General features: G+C 40.7%; 1 protein-coding gene across 1 annotated transcript in view; it reads left to right on the forward strand.

Annotated features, from left to right (window-relative positions):
- Window positions 1–19,205, forward strand: part of LOC117211169 (homeotic protein Sex combs reduced) — a 47,569-nt gene that overhangs the window by 24,439 nt on the left and 3,925 nt on the right. The gene's annotated exons all lie outside the window — the stretch shown is intronic.

A 19,205-nucleotide genomic window follows, 5' to 3' on the forward strand; every position in this document is an offset into this window, starting at 1 on the left:
GGCGAATAATGGATGTATGTTTTATTGCAATACTAGATGGCACCGTTACTAAGAACATTAGAGTTCTTCGGATTAAATTAACGAATATAAGTATGGAGAATTGACAAGATGCAGTAAACGTTGCAGTGAATCTGATCAGATCTCGACTTGCTGCGTTTTTCAGCCCACTCTTTTGCGACATTTCAGACTCGATGTGATCTTAAGTTTGACAAACCTTCATATGCATTGTATGGTTTCTTGTTGTAAATATTAAACGAAGAATGAGATCATGCAGCGGCACATGAGCCAGAGGACAATCCGAATCATGTTTTGACCTCGGAGTATCAATATCGTTAGGATACGCGTAATGTATCCTAACGTAAAATAATAAATAAACTCCGGGCAAAACAATGTCGCTGCCCCGACCAGTATAAATAAACGCGACCATAAGAGTTCGCGATCTTATTTACTATTTACACACTGTCTTTAGCGAATTTATTTATTAATTATTTTAAATACACACGACGGTTTTAATATCTCGTCATATAAATAACAACTCAATCAATATATACAGGGTGGTTGGTAACTGGTGGTCCAAGCGGAAAGGGGGTGACATTTTTTTTTTTTAATTTTTCCATCGAGACAACGATCTACAGTGAGATCCGTTGTAACGAGACGCGATAAAGTGCAGGCGTACCGAGCGAAAATTCAAAGTCGATTTTCTCGAAAACAAAGCCTCGAACGAAAAATTGTTATTCTATATTTTCGACTTCTTTTTTCGCCTAGAATCAGCTTTGTATAATCACTCTGTATATTTAACGAATAGAAAAAATTTTTTTAAAGACAAAAAATTATACTAGATTTCTAAGCCTATTTCATGGGCTGCAGTTTTCAATCGGCGGAAACAAAAAACCAAAAGAAGCGAAAAAAGAAGTCGAAAATATAGAATAAGAATTTCTTTTTAATTTTTCCATCGAGACAACGATCTACAGTGAGATCCGTTGTAACGAGACGCGATAAAGCGCAGGCGTACCGACCGAAAATTCAAAGTCGGTTTTCTCGAAAACAAAGCCTCGAACGAAAAATTCTTATTCTATATTTTCGACTTCTTTTTTCGCCTAGAATCACCCCCTTTCCGATTACCAACCGCCCTGTATACACACATATACCAAAATCCATTTTTTTCTAAATTACCATCTTTTTTCATTTCTCTTTTTAAATTAATCCTTTGTTTCACGTTTAAAAATTAATTGTTATCGCTTAATTAATCTACTTATTTAACTCAATCGGACAATACTCTACGCATATCGGTAGGCGTAGAAAATTGACGTAAAGATGCATGAAAACGATTGAATTACTCGACACCTTTCTTTTAACCGACTGCAATACCGAAAGCTTTCGAGATTCCTAGGCGCATTCCTAGTGCAGTAAATTCCAAAGTTATATTTCCGCCCGTAGTCCATGCAGAATACCAAGGACGTTTGTGGCTCGGTGAGAGCGTATAAGGCAGGGCACGTAGAGAGCACGGAACATTGAAAGGCAAGGACAGTGACATGAGTATCGGTGGCGTGGCGAGCCATACGTTATTCCACGAACGCATAAAGAGGCCTAAACGCTCTTATTATCGAAAAAGCATCGGGGATAGCCGCGCACTGTGAACGCCAGATAATGCATTCGGAGGTTGTCCGTAGCTTGGAGTCGCGTGTTCCCAACGATCGAACCGTTGCCTGATGGATGGAGACGCGTATCCACTGTACACCATTCTTCCTCAATCCCGTTCCATCGTCTTCGTCGTCTTCCCTCTACGCACACACAGATGTCCCACGCGGGTCCATCTTCCAGGCGTCCCGTGTCTCCTCTTTCAGTGCCTCCCGTAGCACAAAAGTGACCCCTCGGCCGCAGGACAGTTTGCCAATTCGCTCCCCTGCGTCCACGCACTCGAACATGGCTAACGTGTTGCCGTGGATTTCGTGGGTCTGAGTGACCCACTGAAAGCACACCGTCTAATTTTGGATCAGCTATGATTTATCGTGCTCTGTTCCCAAGGACTGCACAAGGATTACGGGGATCAGACACGCGCTTACGAGCAATCGTACGATAATTCGAGACGAATTGCTGTGGTCGAGCAATCGACGATCGCTGGGTCCTTGCTGCTCGACTATTTTCAACAAATAGCAAATTTCGTGAACCTGTGCGTGACATCCGGCTCGGCAGCCAACTGTCTTCCGTTGAAAATGTTAGGCCAATTAAGGCTCGCCGAGGGGCTCGCGCGTATCTGTCTTCCGATGGTTGGAATTTTCGAAATTTTTTCCACCACTTGCACGGGCCACAAAAAAGTGTGGAATCAGCAAAATAAGAACCACAGGGTTCGATAGTAAAGTACAGTTTCTTCTGCAAGTTATACAGTCGCTGTCTCGTGTCGCGCAGGAGCTGCGAACGGTTCAAGGTCATCGAGCATTCCAGGCACGTACGTCAATATTCCGTCGGTCCGCGAGCTCGCATAAAAGAGACGAAAGAAGGAGAGCCAAGTGCGACTTTCGTTGCCTGTCAACGGCTACAAAGTGCAGAAACGGTGGGGGCTGGCGTCGGCAACGACGAGAGGCGTTAATTGAATTTGGGTTCGTGTGGATTATTGTGAAGCGTTTAAAGCGGCCAGAAACAAACCTATTTGCGTCGGGGAGCTTTCTCGTGGAAGATAACAAATGATCCACGAGGCGGCCGGCTCGCAAACTTCGGCATAAAAGCTTCACCGGCAGAGAGAACCCGTCGTTCTCCCTCTCTTTCTCTCCCTGTTCGTCGAGGGATCGGGCATCGTTTCCTTCTTCAACCCCCTTTGCTGTTCTTTCGTTCGTTTTACCCGCGTCGCCTCCCCCCCCCCCTCCCTTTCACCGACACGCTCTTCTCTCAGGGAAACCTCTCGCCGTGCCACGCGGATTGAAAAGCAATAGTTTTTCAATCTATTTATAACTGTCCGCTTCACACGGCCAACGCGGAACCAGAATCACCTAATTTGATTAGACCGCTTCTTCGTTGCGTTCTCTCCTTTTCTTTCAGAGGTACAGAGCGATATTAGATTTAACGGACAGTGGATGTTGAAAAGTATTTGACCTCGAAACATGTTGCTGTTGTATAAAGGCGAGTTGAAGAGGTAGCGTAGGTTTATTATAATGCAACGGGATTATGGGTTATCGGTGTGTGATGTTCGTCAGGTGTACGAGGAGAACGGCAAAGACTGAGATCAAATTTGCCTGACAGAGTGGCAGCGCCACCTACTGAACTCTGTAGGGTGGACAGAATGTCTTGGAAAAAGTTAATACACGCGAACGCGCTTAGGGCCGTGTTGTTGCGCGAAAGCGACGATGGTTTTAATTATAGAAGCGTCCACAAGATGTCACAACTTTCACGGAGGCCAGCCATTAACACCTCAAAACAATGATACAGATCAGATCACAATATCGTCAGTCGTCGTTCAGCCCACACTTTGCCGCTGTCTGACCAACCCATTCCACCCACGTGATCCACGTTCCTCGACAATCCGAAAAATGGATGGGCTCGTAACGTCCAAAGTGTGTCCCTTTCCTCGCCTACTGTTCTCTCGAGTCATTCCGTCGATTCAGAAGAAGCTCGCCATGGCTCATAAATACAGAGCTTTGAAAATGATTGCTTGGCCGGAATGTTCGCGGGACGAGTGACTATTCGAACGCGTACGTTGTTTATCAGTGGAAATAGATCCGGCTTTCCAACGCGGATTTAACACAGTCGACAGATCCTAGCGCTGTGCTGTCGGACGTGCGGTAACAGGTGGATCGCGTAACGACCAGAGCGGATGGAGGCGAGCGTCGAGCAGGACACGGCGTTTTCCACGTCGCGGAATGTCGACAGGTCATTGATTTTGCGATCTTTGGCTGGCGATCGGCCGCCAGCTGCGAAAGCACCGAAAGGTCACAAATCAACCGGGATAGGGTCTGAATGACGCAAAACACGCCTAGATAAATTTAAATCGCGCGCACCGACCCGGGCCGAGTCTAGCGTTTTCGCGATACCTCCGTTGCGATGGTCGCGACTGGCTAAGAGCCAGTCGTCGATGTGGTCCGACCTGATCCCTATCGTCCACGAGGTAACTGACTCTATGCGAGGAACCCTTTACTCGAATAGTTCTTGCGCTAGGAAATATGAGGTTTCTTGGAAACAACGCGATCTCCATTGCAGAGATTGGTTATGCGATTGGGGGAAGCTTCGAAAGAAAGAACGGTTCTTCGCAGGATGAAGCTTTGCGCTAACGTGGAACAACGGTGGTACAATTACGTGTATGGTTTATTAATTTTGATTATGATCACCTTATTGAGATATTGTTCCTGAGAAATTGTTCCTGAACTTGATTACGTGAGGTAGAAGTTGAAGAATTATTAGAAGATTATGATCATGTTCTTCGGTAAATTCGCTTATGATTTTTTTGTTCTGGCTGTTTGAAGTTGTTTCTGAACTGGATCGTGTGAACTGAAGGATTAAACAACGAGATATTGGAAGTTCGAGAAAGGTTGAAGAACTGTGAAAAGATTAGGATGTTCTTTGCTAATTTCGCTTATGATTTTTTTGTTCTGGCTGTTTGAAGTTGTTTTTGAATTGCATCATATGAACTGATAGATTAAACAACGAGATGTTGGAAGCTCAAGAAAAGTTGAAGAACTGTTAAAAGATTAGGATTATGTTCTTTGGTAATTTCGCTTATGATTTTTTTGTTCTGGCTGTTTGAAGTTGTTTTTGAACTGGATTGTGTGAACTGGAGAATTAAACAACGAGATATTGGAAGCTCAAGAAAAATTGAAGAACTGTTAAAAGATTATATTTATGTTCTTCGGTAATTTCTTTTATGATTTTGTCCTTCAGTCTGTTTGATGTTGTTTTTGAACTGTGAAAGAATTAGGATTATGTTCTTTGGTAATTTCGCTTATGATTTTCTTCTTCAGGTTGTTTGAAGTTGTTTCTGAACTGCATTATATGAACTACAAGATTAAACAACAAGATATTGGAAGCTCAAGAAAAGTTGAAGAACTGTTAAAAGATTATATTTATGTTCTTCGGTAATTTCTTTTATGATTTTGTCCTTCAGTCTGATGTTGTTTTTGAACTGTGAAAGAATTAGGATTATGTTCTTTGGTAATTTCGCTTATGATTTTCTTCTTCAGGTTGTTTGAAGTTGTTTTTGAATTGCATCATATGAACTACAAGATTAAAGAACAAGATATTGGAAGTTCGAGAAAACTTGAAAAATTATGAAAACATTAGGATTATGTTCTTTGGTAATTTCGCTTATTATTTTCTTCTTCAGGCTGTTTGAAGTTGTTTCTGAACTGGATCGTGTGAACTGAAGGATTAAACAACAAGACATTAGAAGCTCGAGAAAACATCAGTTCTCTGTTTTGCAATATTTTCACTAGCCACGAACGGCGGTTCGAGGTTGGCTCGAAGACATCAGACACGTGCTGCAAGAAACGAACACCAGCGGAGGGTTAGCTTTTTTTCACAAGTTAGTCATAGTCTACCATCTGTTCCATTTCCCTCTATGCACGTTTTGTAATTATCAATTACACAACGATTTCTTTATCGATCACGATGTCAGCCATACTTTCATAATGAAATATTCCTGACTATCTTCTCGACGAATGATCTCTTCGGGGCTTTCGTTTCTCAGCTAAGAACTGTCTTGGAAGAGCCGCGAGAGAAAAGTAAATACTTCAGGGTTGAGAAACGGGAAATCGGATTTCGACTAAAAATACCGCGCTTTCCTTCTCCTAAGATTTCCACGTATACTAAATGGAAAATAGAAATTCCTGTTTTGAAACCTGCCAACAGAACGGACCAAAAGGGAAATAAAAAAGAAGACGAAAAATAAAAGGCACGCGAAACAGTTAGCCCCAGTATCCAAGAGTCGAAACAACGACAACTTTTTAAGAGGCATTATCTCGTTGACTCGGCCCTGAGATCTTGAGGCCGTGGACCACCTAGGCTTGAAAGATGCAATCGTAATTGCATAATAGGCACGATAAACTGGCCGGGTTATTTATGAACCTACACTCTTCTTTTGTCGGCCGTGTCAATGGGGAGCTGGGATTTGAACGGTGCTGGATGTGTTTCAGTGGATCGGGCCACGATGTCGGGCCCGAGTAGATTTTAGATTTACATCGTCTTTGTCGTCGTGCCACGCGGTACTTCAGCCTCTTCTTCTTTTTCTTCCTCTTCTTCCTCTTCTCTTTCTCGTTCGGTTAATCTCTTCGGTCGAGGATTGATGATTTATAATTTCTCCGGACTCAGATTCCTGTTCGTAGTTATAAATACTTGTTGTTCTGGCGTTCGCCGCGTTCAGGCCTGATTTTCCTTGATAAACAGCCGTTGCTCTGTCCGATCGCTCTCATCGTCCATTCGAAACGCTGCTTTAGGGAATATTCGCAAACCTAACCTCAATATTTGACATACAGCGCAGGCCACGAGCGTTAAGAAAATATGACGCGAACGAAATAATAGATTTATAAGAAGATCACTAGGAAATAAAAGCAGTGATTAATAAATATTCCAATGTTTATAACCTACAGTGTATTTCGACTAATTTCTTTTCTTCTTTCTCCGAATTCTTCTTTGAAAAAGGGCGCCATATTGGCGCTCGCGTCATCCATCGTATGATTATTTTTAAACATAAATAACTACATTTAGCTGCAGCTAAATTTTCGCAATTCGAATATTCGCAAACCTAACCTCAATATTTGACATACAGCGCAGGCCACGAGCGTTAAGAAAATATGACGCGAACGAAATAATAGATTTATAAGAAGATCACTAGGAAATAAAAGCAGTGATTAATAAATATTCCAATGTTTATAACCTACAGTGTATTTCGACTAATTTCTTTTCTTCTTTCTCCGAATTCTTCTTTGAAAAAGGGCGCCATATTGGCGCTCGCGTCATCCATCGTATGATTATTTTTAAACATAAATAACTACATTTAGCTACAGCTAAATTTTCGCAATTCGAATATTCGCAAACCTAACCTCAATATTTGACATACAGCGCAGGCCACGAGCGTTAAGAAAATATGACGCGAACGAAATAATAGATTTATAAGAAGATAACTAGGAAATAAAAGCAGTGATTAATAAATATTCCAATGTTTATAACCTACAGTGTATTTCGACTAATTTCTTTTCTTCTTTCTCCGAATTCCTCTTTGAAAAAGGGCGCCATATTGGCGCTCGCGTCATCCATCGTATGATTATTTTTAAACATAAATAGCTACATTTAGCTGCAGCTAAATTTTCCTTAAACACATAGAAGTGCTGAGTCTACTCAGTAGTCGCGATCATAGCAAATCATACTGTTACTTCGATCGGCTACATGTTGCTCTCCGCATTTCCATCGTTATCGCTATCATCGTTGTTAGCCACGCCAGTTCCTATCATGCAACGTACACTCTATAGAGTTCTTCAGTTTGCAACGGCCATTTTGAGAAAATAGAAGCAATCGCGGCGCGATGTTCGCACCTTATCACTCGCGCCTTCTTCGAAGTTCTAATTTTTTCTTCTTTTTTCTCTCTCTCTCTCTCTCTCTCTTACAACGAAAGCTGATTCTCTGGCCGAAGGCCGAATTCCACGACGTTCTTTCCGTACATTCCACACGGAGGTTTTCGTTTAATGAAATGCAAAGCATCTCTTGCATCGCGTAGCTCAACGAGCGCTGGATTTTTTGTCTACGTTTTCGGAATGCGCAGCATTCGCGGTCGCGCTTTCACAGAGAATGTTCGTGCGTCAAGAATGGTCGTTTTGCATGTTAACCATAAGACCTGCTTTGTTACTTTGAGCTCTATTTATATAAAATGCAGCGTTGCACATGGCTACATGTTTGCATCGCTAATTTGTCCACCAATGGAAAGTTAATAAAAAGCGACTAAGTATATGAATAATAAAAATTCAATAAAAAATAAACGGTTTATAGAACGATGCAATCATCGAAGATTTTTTCGAACAATACGATTATATGTCATAAGTGTTAAGAATAATCCATTCCGGCCTATTAATTAACAATTAATAATTAACTGTTATTAAATTAATTAACTATTTATAATTAACTGTTTAAATATTCCTGTGATTTCTGACAATTGTATACTTGCACCAAATATCTCGTACAGCGGTTAGATAAAATAATGGGGACACCCGTTATATGTCATATACATAGACATATAAGAGATATTCCCATTACTTTATCATATACATGTACGTATAACACGTAAAACATATAAAAAGTGTTTTCATTATCTTTCTCAACTGATTTCCAGATTTGTTCCAAACTTTACTAAAAATTTCCAGGCCTCATTACAGTACTACTGGGTTGGCAACTAAGTGACTGCGGATTTTGTCATTAGGTGGCATTGATAAAATCCGCAACCACTTAGTTACCAACCCAATACAATACATTTTCGACTTTCGCACGAGAAATCGTCCACGATTTTCGATACGCGCTGTAGTTTTCGAATCGACAACTTCTTCTATTTGCTCTTGTCACTCGTTCTCATAATTGTTTTTCCTATCGTTCTAGAAACGCGTAATTGTAACGGCACAGATAAAGATGGCGTGGGAGAAATAATCGTACTTTTAGGTTGACAACTAAGTGATTGCGGATCTTGTTATTAGTTGGTAATGACAAAATCTGCAATCACTTAGTTACCAACCCAATACAATACATTTTCGACTTTCGCACGAGAAATCGTCCACGATTTTCGATACGCGCTGTAGTTTTCGAATCGACAGCTTCTTCTATTTGCTCTTGTCACTCGTTCTCATAATTGTTTTTCCTATCGTTCTAGAAACGCGTAATTGTAACGAGATAGATAAAGAGGGCGTGGGAGAAATAATCGTACAAAAGATTAATAATTTTAAACATAACGTCTAGAGGTCAATTAAACAGAAATACGCAGAACATTTTACCTAATGAGGTGGTTTAGTATAAGCGTTAATTTAATAAAGAGACGAGTGAAAAAATTGTAATAGTCAGTGCGTGCCGGTAATCATCGTAATCGTCGCTCGCTCAATGCTACTGTTCAACTCTACGCTCGTTATTCGACTATGTCTCGCTCTTCCAATACCACCTAGTGACAAAATCCGCAATCACTTAGCTGCCAACCTATAATACGTAACATAAGCTACGTTTACATATCACAAGTTTCTCAAATAATACGAACGATTTTACTTTTTAAGTTAATGTAACTATTGCAATGGTGTAAAAAGCCTTCCATTGGCGTACAAAGCTGACTATTTGGCTCTCAGACGACGAACACTGAATCAATTTTCACTCGTACGGATATTTCATATTTATTGCTTTCTTTTAGGTTAGCAACTAAGTGATTGCGGATTTTGTAAATACCACCTAATGACAAAATCCGCAGTCACTTAGTTGCCAACTCGATAATACAATTTCAAACGTAAAAATCCCGACGGATCGGATCCGCAGGCTAAAAAGACATTACCCTTTAGTTTTAAGCATTAGATTCAATTCAAAAACTTATTAAACACGACATAGTACCACTCCATAATAATTTACTTACAACTCTCAATGACAATTGATTGTAAAATTCTTGCGAATAAAAAAAAGAAAAAATGTAAAAATGTCACAACTTCTTTTCTCGTATACTGTTCCGAATATTCTCAAGAATATTGTAGATGTGAATATTATACTGCAGATTAATATCGAAAATTGTAAATTTCATGAACGACAGAAGAGATTGGTCAACGAAACACCGAGGCTCGACTAACAATAAAGCTTCCACTCGCACGACCCATAAACTTCTACGGTTTCCAAGCATCGGGTAAACTGAGCTGCTCGTTATCATTAGGTCGCGAAACGTCGATGGTTTTATTGCTTTCCTTGGAATTCCACGATCGATCAGTCAGATGGAAACGGACGATAAACCGCCGCTACTCGCTATTCCTATCAGATAATCGTTTAGATGCATGTGGCGGCGAGGGTTAACGGTGGTGAGTATTCTAAATATACATTCGTCGAGTCCGCTGTCGACCAGAGAAGCTCTATCATGCTTGCGCGTAGAGCTCGCGACGGTTGTTGGAATGCGACACGCGGCCGTTTCAGATTCTGATGCTGTTCGGCTCGCTTAATCGAGCAATTCTACTTGTGCGGCTCACCAGTTGCTCGCCTCCTCACCGATAGTGCTGCCGCGGCCAACGCGATTAATTGCACGTCCACCGAGATAATCCCGCCTTCCTTTATGCGGATATCTGAATCACGCTAGATGTCCGTACGTTTGATCAAACGACGTTGCTTGGCTTTTCGCAACGATGGACGTGGTACTGATGGCAGTAGGTGGTTTACAGTGAATTTTGGTTTGCATTTTTTAATAAGAAAATAATTATAAGGTTTTGAATGATTTTCTTTTATTCTTCTTTATTATTTAACCGGTTAATTGTTTAATCGTTTACAGTTCAGTTTGATCGTGTCGATAATTAATTACCCTGTTAGTGTAAATTTTATATTTGAAATCTGCGAGATGTTGGTATATTTTTAATTTTGCAATATGTTTTCGGTATCATGCAAATTTCTCCCTATCGACAATATTGTTTATTATGGCGACAAAATTTTCATCCTTTGACCCTCTGCACTGGGAATTCTATTTCAACGCTTCTATTTTTTATTTTTTAGTTAAAATGCAAGCAATCCGCATGCAGCACGTTTTCTGTAGAATGACACCGATGTTCCAGGGCTGATAAAATACAGTGGAAAATTCAGATTGTTCAACAGGGTAGAATCTCCATTATCAGAAAATCAATTCAATTCAATTTCCTTAGCAGCGGCTGCTTTCAAGTGTCTTATTTGAAATTTACTTTAATTAAAAACTAAGAGAATTTAAATAATCACTTGAATACCTATCGCATTTTCTAATTTTTAAGCCTATGATATATCTTGAAACAATTTCCAGGATTTCCACTTAATGATAATGTCGTCCACGATAGCCTTAGACCAGTCCAGCCCCTGATACTGCACACTAAAAATCCTCATCCACGGAGGATCTTGTTTATACGTGGAACTGGCCATGCCACCCCTGATCACGCTGTCACGAGAGACACAGAAAGGACAGCAGAGCCGAAGGAGAACGGGGTCTAGCGAGGTTATCCCGGTCACGCGTTAGTCAGGCTGAACCAGCCGATCTGTCAGTCAGTCCGGTCAGGAACAGTCCCGATGCTGGCAGCCGGTGACACGTTCGGTACACAGGCTCGGCTCAGTGCGAATACACGCGCCGCGAGGCCCGTTCTATTAAGAGCGAGCCACGAAAACGCTAGACGACACGAGGTGACACCGAGATGCCTGACACGACACGAGCCTGCGCTTAGCGCGCAGTCTTTCATTCTACACCGGTTGCCTTGGTGTCTTAACAGCACCGACAGCTATGCGACTCGTTCACCCTGTCGTTATTTCGCTCTTCTCCCCTATGGCCACGTCAAACATTTTTACGCAGTGAGACTCCCTCGGTGACGCTCGATGGAGCAAACTCCCGATTTTCTTCGGGAATTATTATTAGGCTAGACGCTGCTTCTTGCTTTTCCAGGGAGCAAATCTTTCAGAGTTTGTAGACAGTTTGGTGGGCTGGAACGGTGGTGTTTTTTTATTTTCCAAGAAGTTTCAATCGAGTTTGATTCATTGATGTATTTGTGTGTCTTCTTGTGTGCATCTTCCAGGAAGAAATTTCAAGCTGCAAAATGTACACAATGCACGAACATATTGTAATAAGACATCTAAAATGTAGCACTTTGAGTTATCATGATTCTCCAGCTTCCATCTTTTATTTATATCCGTAGAAATATGAATCTTCAGTTTAGTTAATTCCATCTAACTAGCAGTGATCTAGTCTTTGCTAGACGATTGTGAATAACACCTTTAATTGTATTTTATTTTCATATATTCTTCCTCTTGATTGAAGGAACATAAAAACATGATCGTTTGTAACTCTTGATATTTGCTATCAATGTGGTATTATGCTAACAGCTGCAATTCCTATAATTACCAACGCCCATTGCAAATTGGTGAGAATTACGATCCTCTTCTTGCACTAGCACGTTTCATCGCTGCTTCCTCCCCTTTTCTTTTGTTTATGTTGAGCTATCCGGACGTCTAGCGTAACACAAAAGCGAACGCTTGCAGCTGCTGCGAGTGGTAAGACACACATCGTTGACGGTCCGTATATTTTGTCATAAGATGCTCGATGGGTAACGATAGAAACGATACAAACATAATTAAAGTTGTACAAGCCCCTATCCTTAATTTTATTGAGAAAGGGATAAAAATGCGTATAATATTTTATATTTGAATTTCGATAAAACTGAAAAAACCGTTAATTAATATGTAGCGGAATTCGACACCAACTAGTGTCGAACGACGACAGCGCAGTGGTTATCGCCTGAGGTTACGAACGTTAGGATACAAAAATGAGACAAAAAGCAGCAGTAGCCCAGCAGCGACATCTACACCAGCAGCAGAACTTATCTCAACAACTATTAACTAACACTTACACCTCAAATATTTAACACATAGGATCTGACCAGAAACACACTTTCGTTCGGAAGAAAGAGAGAAAGGAAGAAGGGAAAAGAGAGAAAGAAAGAAAGAGAATTTTAATAATACAGCGCGAATGCAAAGAAGTAAAACGCTTAATGCACTATTCAGAGCGAAGGCAATTGCAGAGAAAGATTGATTGCCAGTAGTTAGCGGAGATTTTTTCGCCGATTCATTCGCGTTCGAGAGATCCGATCTGGCCTCCATTAATAGTAACACGCTCTCGTAACAAACGCTTAATAAAACGTTGTTCCACGGCGATTCGCGCCAGCCAGTTTTTCTCTAATTACCGTGATACCTTGCTCACCTAGAAGGAAAAGAAAAACAACAGGCACGCGTGTCGTTAATTGCTTGCCGCCTTTCCGTTCGTTGAACTGATCGCGATTCTTCGTCCGCCCAGCGAACAGATTTATTCTTTCGCTAGGGAAACCCGATCGGAGATGTCGTGTCTCACGCCCACACCCGTTCAATTATCGTCGTGTGATCCAGCGACCAGCTTAATTTCGCCGGTTATTTTCGGTGTTCGAGATAATGTTACGAGGAAAAGCTAGTCTCGTGCTTTTTCGCTCGCCTTCTTTGTCTTGCTTGTCGTGGAATAAAATGATTTACGTGTTTACGTTCGCGTGGACCAAGTGTCTCTCGAGGACCGACAGTCAGCTATATATGACAAATGGAGCAAGATTTCGAATAGTAAATGCACGTTTTACACAATTCGTATATAGAATTTGAATCGGAATGGAAGATCGCTGTGCTATAAACGTTTCAAATTCTACGTAAATAAAACATCTGTCAAAAGGACACGATTGTTCAATTCAAATCTCCTCGTCCGAGGTAAATCAAAGAGCGATAAAAGCTGATCTATACGGTTGAGAATTTTGGATCTTAATTGCCGAAATAATGGTATAGGAACGCTAAATTTACACTTAGAATTTATATTACAATAGTTATATACTTATTTGATAAACGATTTCAAAGATATTCATCGATGCACACTTATGCACGCGTCTCTGCACTTTCTTCCATATTCGACTGTTGACCGACTAAACAGTTTACATTCCTTTGTTTTGGAGACGCATACATATACTTCCACACACTGATATTCACATACGAGTATTACTACTACGCAGCTAACCTAGTCTAGCACATACAATTATACATATCTCAATATATACAGCGAATGGGAGGAAGTTTCAAGGAATAAATAGAAATTTACAATTTGTCGCATAAATGTCGAGGAAAATATTAGGTTGGTATGATCACTTCCTACATGCAAGGTTGGCATGACTTCTAACGACGCTCTTTTGTTTTGGCGTTCGCCACGTGTTAGTTATCTCAGTGTATCCGGTGTATTCATATGCCTGTACATGGCTAAAATCTATTTAATAACAATAAAATCATCTTTATATCTGTATAGAAATTACGAAAATCCTCTATCATTCATACACTGGAATTTAAAGAATAGCGTGTACATTGCCAATCAGGTAATTCAAATTTGCACATAAAACAGAAGAATGCGTTCAATCGTTCTAACCAAATTTTCTTGTTCAAAGCGTGTGAAAGAGCACTAAAAGGACTGAAAAAAAAATAGATTACTGTCCGGCAGACAATATTACAACAGTTTTGCTTGTTCCAAAAGGAAGGAAGGACGGTCGATCGCGAGTCCGAAACAAACGAAACGAGGCTCGACTTTCACCGGGACCCGCATTCTTCCGTCACACAGGCCGGTGCATCGACGTTGACAAGACGCGGCTAGCGATTAATCATCGCGTCGTGCGGGAAAAGAAAGAAAGTTTTAGCCCCGTGTATTCCAGTCACGGTGGATCGCGCCAGTTCGCCGCCGTATCTTTATCACCGACTGATAATGGATCATTATCCAGCTCTCTTTGTTCCGCCGGTTGAACGAACCCGTGGCCGAATACGAATCCGCGGACGCATTCACGGATTATTCAAAAGGCGGTCCTTACTCTCCCTCTCTCTCTTCTCTCTCTCTCTCTTTCGGGCTCGTACGCGTGTGCACGCTCGCGTCAGAGTTGTTGCGAGAGGGCTCTGTTGTTGCAAATCCTTGGTCGTGGCATTCTTTCACAGCATTGGCCCGATGCGACGTGGACGAAACGCGCGGACGAGTCATTAATCATCGGTGGCGGAGGATTTAGAAAAAGCATCCGACCGGTGTCCTTCTCGATGACAGAGCCTAGGCACAGCTTGTTCTCTGGCTAATAGTTTGATACGCGTTTATGCCGCACGCGATGAACCGTGATTTTATTATTCGATCGACACAACCACGTTCTTTTTTCCACGTTGCTTTTCAATCGCGCTTTTTTACCGACGTTTTTATAGACGTTACCGACTGTTTATATTGTCCGATATCGTTTGTTGTGTGGGATACCTAACCTTATTGTATTCTTCAAATTTCGTGATAAACTAAGAAATTTGTAATATTTTTAGAAACACCAACGCACGATTAAAAGATGGAAAATTATGGATATCGACAGTGATCGTTTCGTGCATTTAAAAATTCGTAAAAAGTAAGAAGATGCGATTGGGTGTAAAATTATTCAGAGAATGCGACAGAATTAGAGGACACAGTGGATGATATGTCGCGTTCGTTTCGTTGTTTGACAGAGACAATGTGGTACAAGGACATGAAGGGAAAGTTCGTATTCATTGAATAGCATTTAACAGCATTGTTAGATTAGGGATTAGAGAGCGCGGAATTTGACTTGTTCAAGGTTATTTCTTTAAGATACATCAGGTAGAGAATTCTTTTGTTGTTATTCATTCGCTTTAATGTTAGAGATCGGATAAGAATATTTTTTGAAATAACATTGAACAATAGATGCCAACATATATTCAACGATTTTATGACATATAGGCTGATTTGCAAGTAGATTGATACACCAGAAATAACAACTAATCACTATGCTTGTAACAGATTCTGAATGCGGTGATTATCGGCTTTCGAATCTTCGGCGTCGAATCAACTACTTTCAATTTGCAATCGCTTTCAACGCTACCATCCGATCGGTACAACTCCACCCCCGCATTTAATTTCCAAATCTCCCGTGCATCGTCACCATCAGTAATCTCCGCCCCCGTCTTCTGGCTGTTGCTTCTTCTTTATGTTTATCATATTTATTATTCATAGTTATTTATTTTACTTCACATTTATTATTTTATTTTTATCTTTATTATTTTTATTATTATTATTTTATTATTATTTTTGTTATCTTATTTTTTCTTCACATTTATTCTCCATACATTTCTTTTATTCTGATTAATTGGGAATTTTTATGAAATTTATCTAGCAACCATTGGAAGAATATTTCTCTTCTTTAGCTAATCGCCGCCTCCGCCTTTTGGCTGTTGCTTCTTCTTACTTCCAAGTCCATCTCGAGTGTTTATGTTTATCATATTTATTATTCATAGTTATTTATTTATTTTTTCTTCACATTTATTCTGCATATATTTCCTTTATTCTGATTAATTGGGAAGGAGACAAATGATCTATTTTCTAGTTGAATATTTGAATTTTTGTAAAATTTATGTAGCAACCATTAGAGGAATATTTCTTTTAATAATTTTGAAGCATCACTGAATGACTGAAAAATACATCCACTGTCTACTTGATCTGAACGTTTGCCACTTTGAATATAACTTAAAATTTGATTAAAATATAATTATCAATTTAGACTCGCTAATATTTAAAAACTGTCAAAGCAATTTACCTACTTCCCTAAACCCTTTTTCCAAAAATTTCTGCAGTTTCTCAATCCTAATTAAAAATTCTGACCAAAAACGTACTCTAAAAACCTCTTCATTTGAATCTATTTTGTTTACATTTTACCCAAACTTGTTAAATTCTTCCCAATTCTGCTGCCCTCAAACTATTGTCATTTTGAATATAGTTTAAAATTTGCATATAATTAACAATTTAGATTTGCTAATATTTAAAAACTGTCAAAACAATTTATGTAATCCCCTAAGCTTTTCTTCCAAAAATTTCTGCAGTTTCTCAATTCTAATTAAAAATTCTGACCAAAAACGTACTCCAAAAACCTCTTTATTTTCATTTTACCAAAACTTATTAAACTCCTACCAATTCTGCTGCCCTCAAACTATTGCCATTTTGTATACAGGGTGGTTGGTAACTGATGGTACCAGCGGAAGGGGGAGGGGGTGATTCTAAAAAAAAAGTCGAAAATATAGAATAAGAATTTTGTTTTTAATTTTTCCATCGAGACAACGATCCACAGTGAGGTGCGTTATAACGAGACGCGATAAAGCGCAGGCGTACCGACCGAATATTCAAAGTGGATTTCCTCGAAAACAAAGCTTCAAACGAAAAATGTTTATTCTATATTTTCGACTTCTTTTTTCGCCTAGAATCACCCCCTTTCCGCTTGTACCGCCAGTTACCAACCACCCCGTATAACTTAAAATTTGCATATAATTAACAATTTAGACTTGCTAATATTTAAAAACTGTCAAATTTCACTAAACCCTTTTCCCAAAAATTTCTCCAGTTTCTCAATCCTAATTAAAAATTCTGACCAAAAACGTACCCTAAAAACCTGTTCATTTGAATCTGTTCCACTTACATTTTACCCAAACGTATTAAACTCTTACCAATTCTGCTGTCCTGAAACTATTGCCATTTTATAATACAAACTAACATACCAATGACCGTGGAGTTAACATGGCACAGTATCGAACTACTCGCGTGAGGATATTTCGAGCGTGCGGATGGCCAAGCGGATTGTCTCCACGCAGCGCCATAGGGCGTATCGACGTCAGCGGGACATGGCTGGCAATTAATCACCGCAAAGGATCCACAGCGAGGATCTACGGGAGGAGCACGCTGAGTGTCCCTCGGTGCCCCGTTCGGTGACGTCGGTACGCGTGCCGGCTTTATAGTTCGCGCGTTCGACTGTCGTATAATAATGAGCCAGCCAGAAAAAGGAATTCCGTTTGGCCGTTACAAAACGGCTAGGTGCGCGCTGGATAAACGATATGCGGGTTCTCTCCAGTCGGGCCACTATTTATTAAAAAGTCAGCTCGACGACGTGCTACATCGGGAGGAAAGTGATAACACGCGGCTCGAAAGGTGCGGTCATTAAGCTTCGCTGGACAGGAGGTGCGTCACTGGAAACCTTCCTCTGGAATCTCCAAAAGCAAGCTGATTTCCCCGCCAACGAGTTTCCACGCGAACAGCATTTATTTTCTGCGAGAATTCTGCCCGATGAAAGTCACAGGTTTTGCGAAGTGGTCGGCTTCAATTTTCAATTAATCTTTCAATTTTTATTTAGGCTTAGAAAAGATTGTAGAAAATTTTTAAACGATGAACATCGACTTGGAATTTTTTACGATCGTTTCACGTAAATTAAGATCTTCTTAGGACACCACATTTCACGCGCTTTTCCACCGCTTGGAAAGCCTGCTTTTCGCGCACGTCACCATGCAATAGCCTAGCTACATCGCCGTCCCTGAGAGAGCCGAGCTCTCCCTTGCACAGTGCTATTAATAGCCCGCTCATTATCGCTGTAAATGAGCCGATTCTTTAATATCCGCATTCACATGGATCTACGATGATCGCGAGGGAATGGGGTTCCAGTTTCGATTCGCTTAGCACCTGCTCGATTCGCTGATCCAAAACCATCGATATGGCTTTTAATAAAAAGAGAACAGGTAGAAATTGCAGCAGCTTGTAAGTGAATTCTATTATCTTGCATCGGTTCTAGTTCTCCTCGGTCACCTTGTAAATCAACCTTATCAGACAGAAATCTAACGACCAGATGTATATTAAACGACAGGAATCGTGAGCAGCAAATTGCATCGATCAGGCTTCCTGAATCGATAAGATTACGTGATCAACGACACATGATTCACCGATTTCATAATGAGAGTATCGAGCGTTATTGTAATTGGGATATTAAAATGTTAGCAGTAAATCGGCGAGCGTAGCCGCGAGCCGCTGATTGCGTGGCTGGAAAAGCAGAAGTAACAGGTTATTGGTATTTAAAGGCGACCTCGAGATTTCTCCTGATGCTCGTTGCCCGAGCTATTCATTACCGAGTCTTTTGCAACGCACAGAGGATAGGTGTAATAGGCGGAGTATCGTAATAACAGCGTTGCAAAATTATTTATGGCTCGGGCGTGCTGAGCAAATAGGTAAAACAGCTGCCAAGTGACCAGTTCGCGATCCGGTAGCCACGGTCCATGTATTAGCCGCGACTCGTTGAAATAATTAACCAAGTCGTGAAGCGTTACACGCGTTCAGCCCAGCTATTATGCATCGTACGCGTTTCATCCTCTTGCCCCTGTCCCTTCTTTCTGCATCGTTCGTGCGTAACGCTTCGATACATTGGATGATCGCGGATCTTGTCGCCTTCTCCTCGACTTGTGTTATGACACATTCTCAATTCGATAGGTCAATTTGATAGAAACATGTCTAGAAGATTGCCTTTAGCTGATATCTTTGCAACCTGTTTAAGCTAAGTCGATCGAAAGTGGTGTCAGTTGATTGCCGCTCATGGTCGTTCCACCCAATGATCACTGATCGCAGGTAACATAATCGAAGCTCAGCCTTGAAAATAGCTTGGAGGGCCCTTCTTTATTTAGGA

The sequence above is a fragment of the Bombus bifarius genome, unplaced genomic scaffold (assembly GCF_011952205.1).
Source record: "Bombus bifarius isolate JDL3187 unplaced genomic scaffold, Bbif_JDL3187 scf7180000008218, whole genome shotgun sequence".
Classification (NCBI taxonomy): Eukaryota; Metazoa; Arthropoda; class Insecta; order Hymenoptera; family Apidae; genus Bombus; species Bombus bifarius.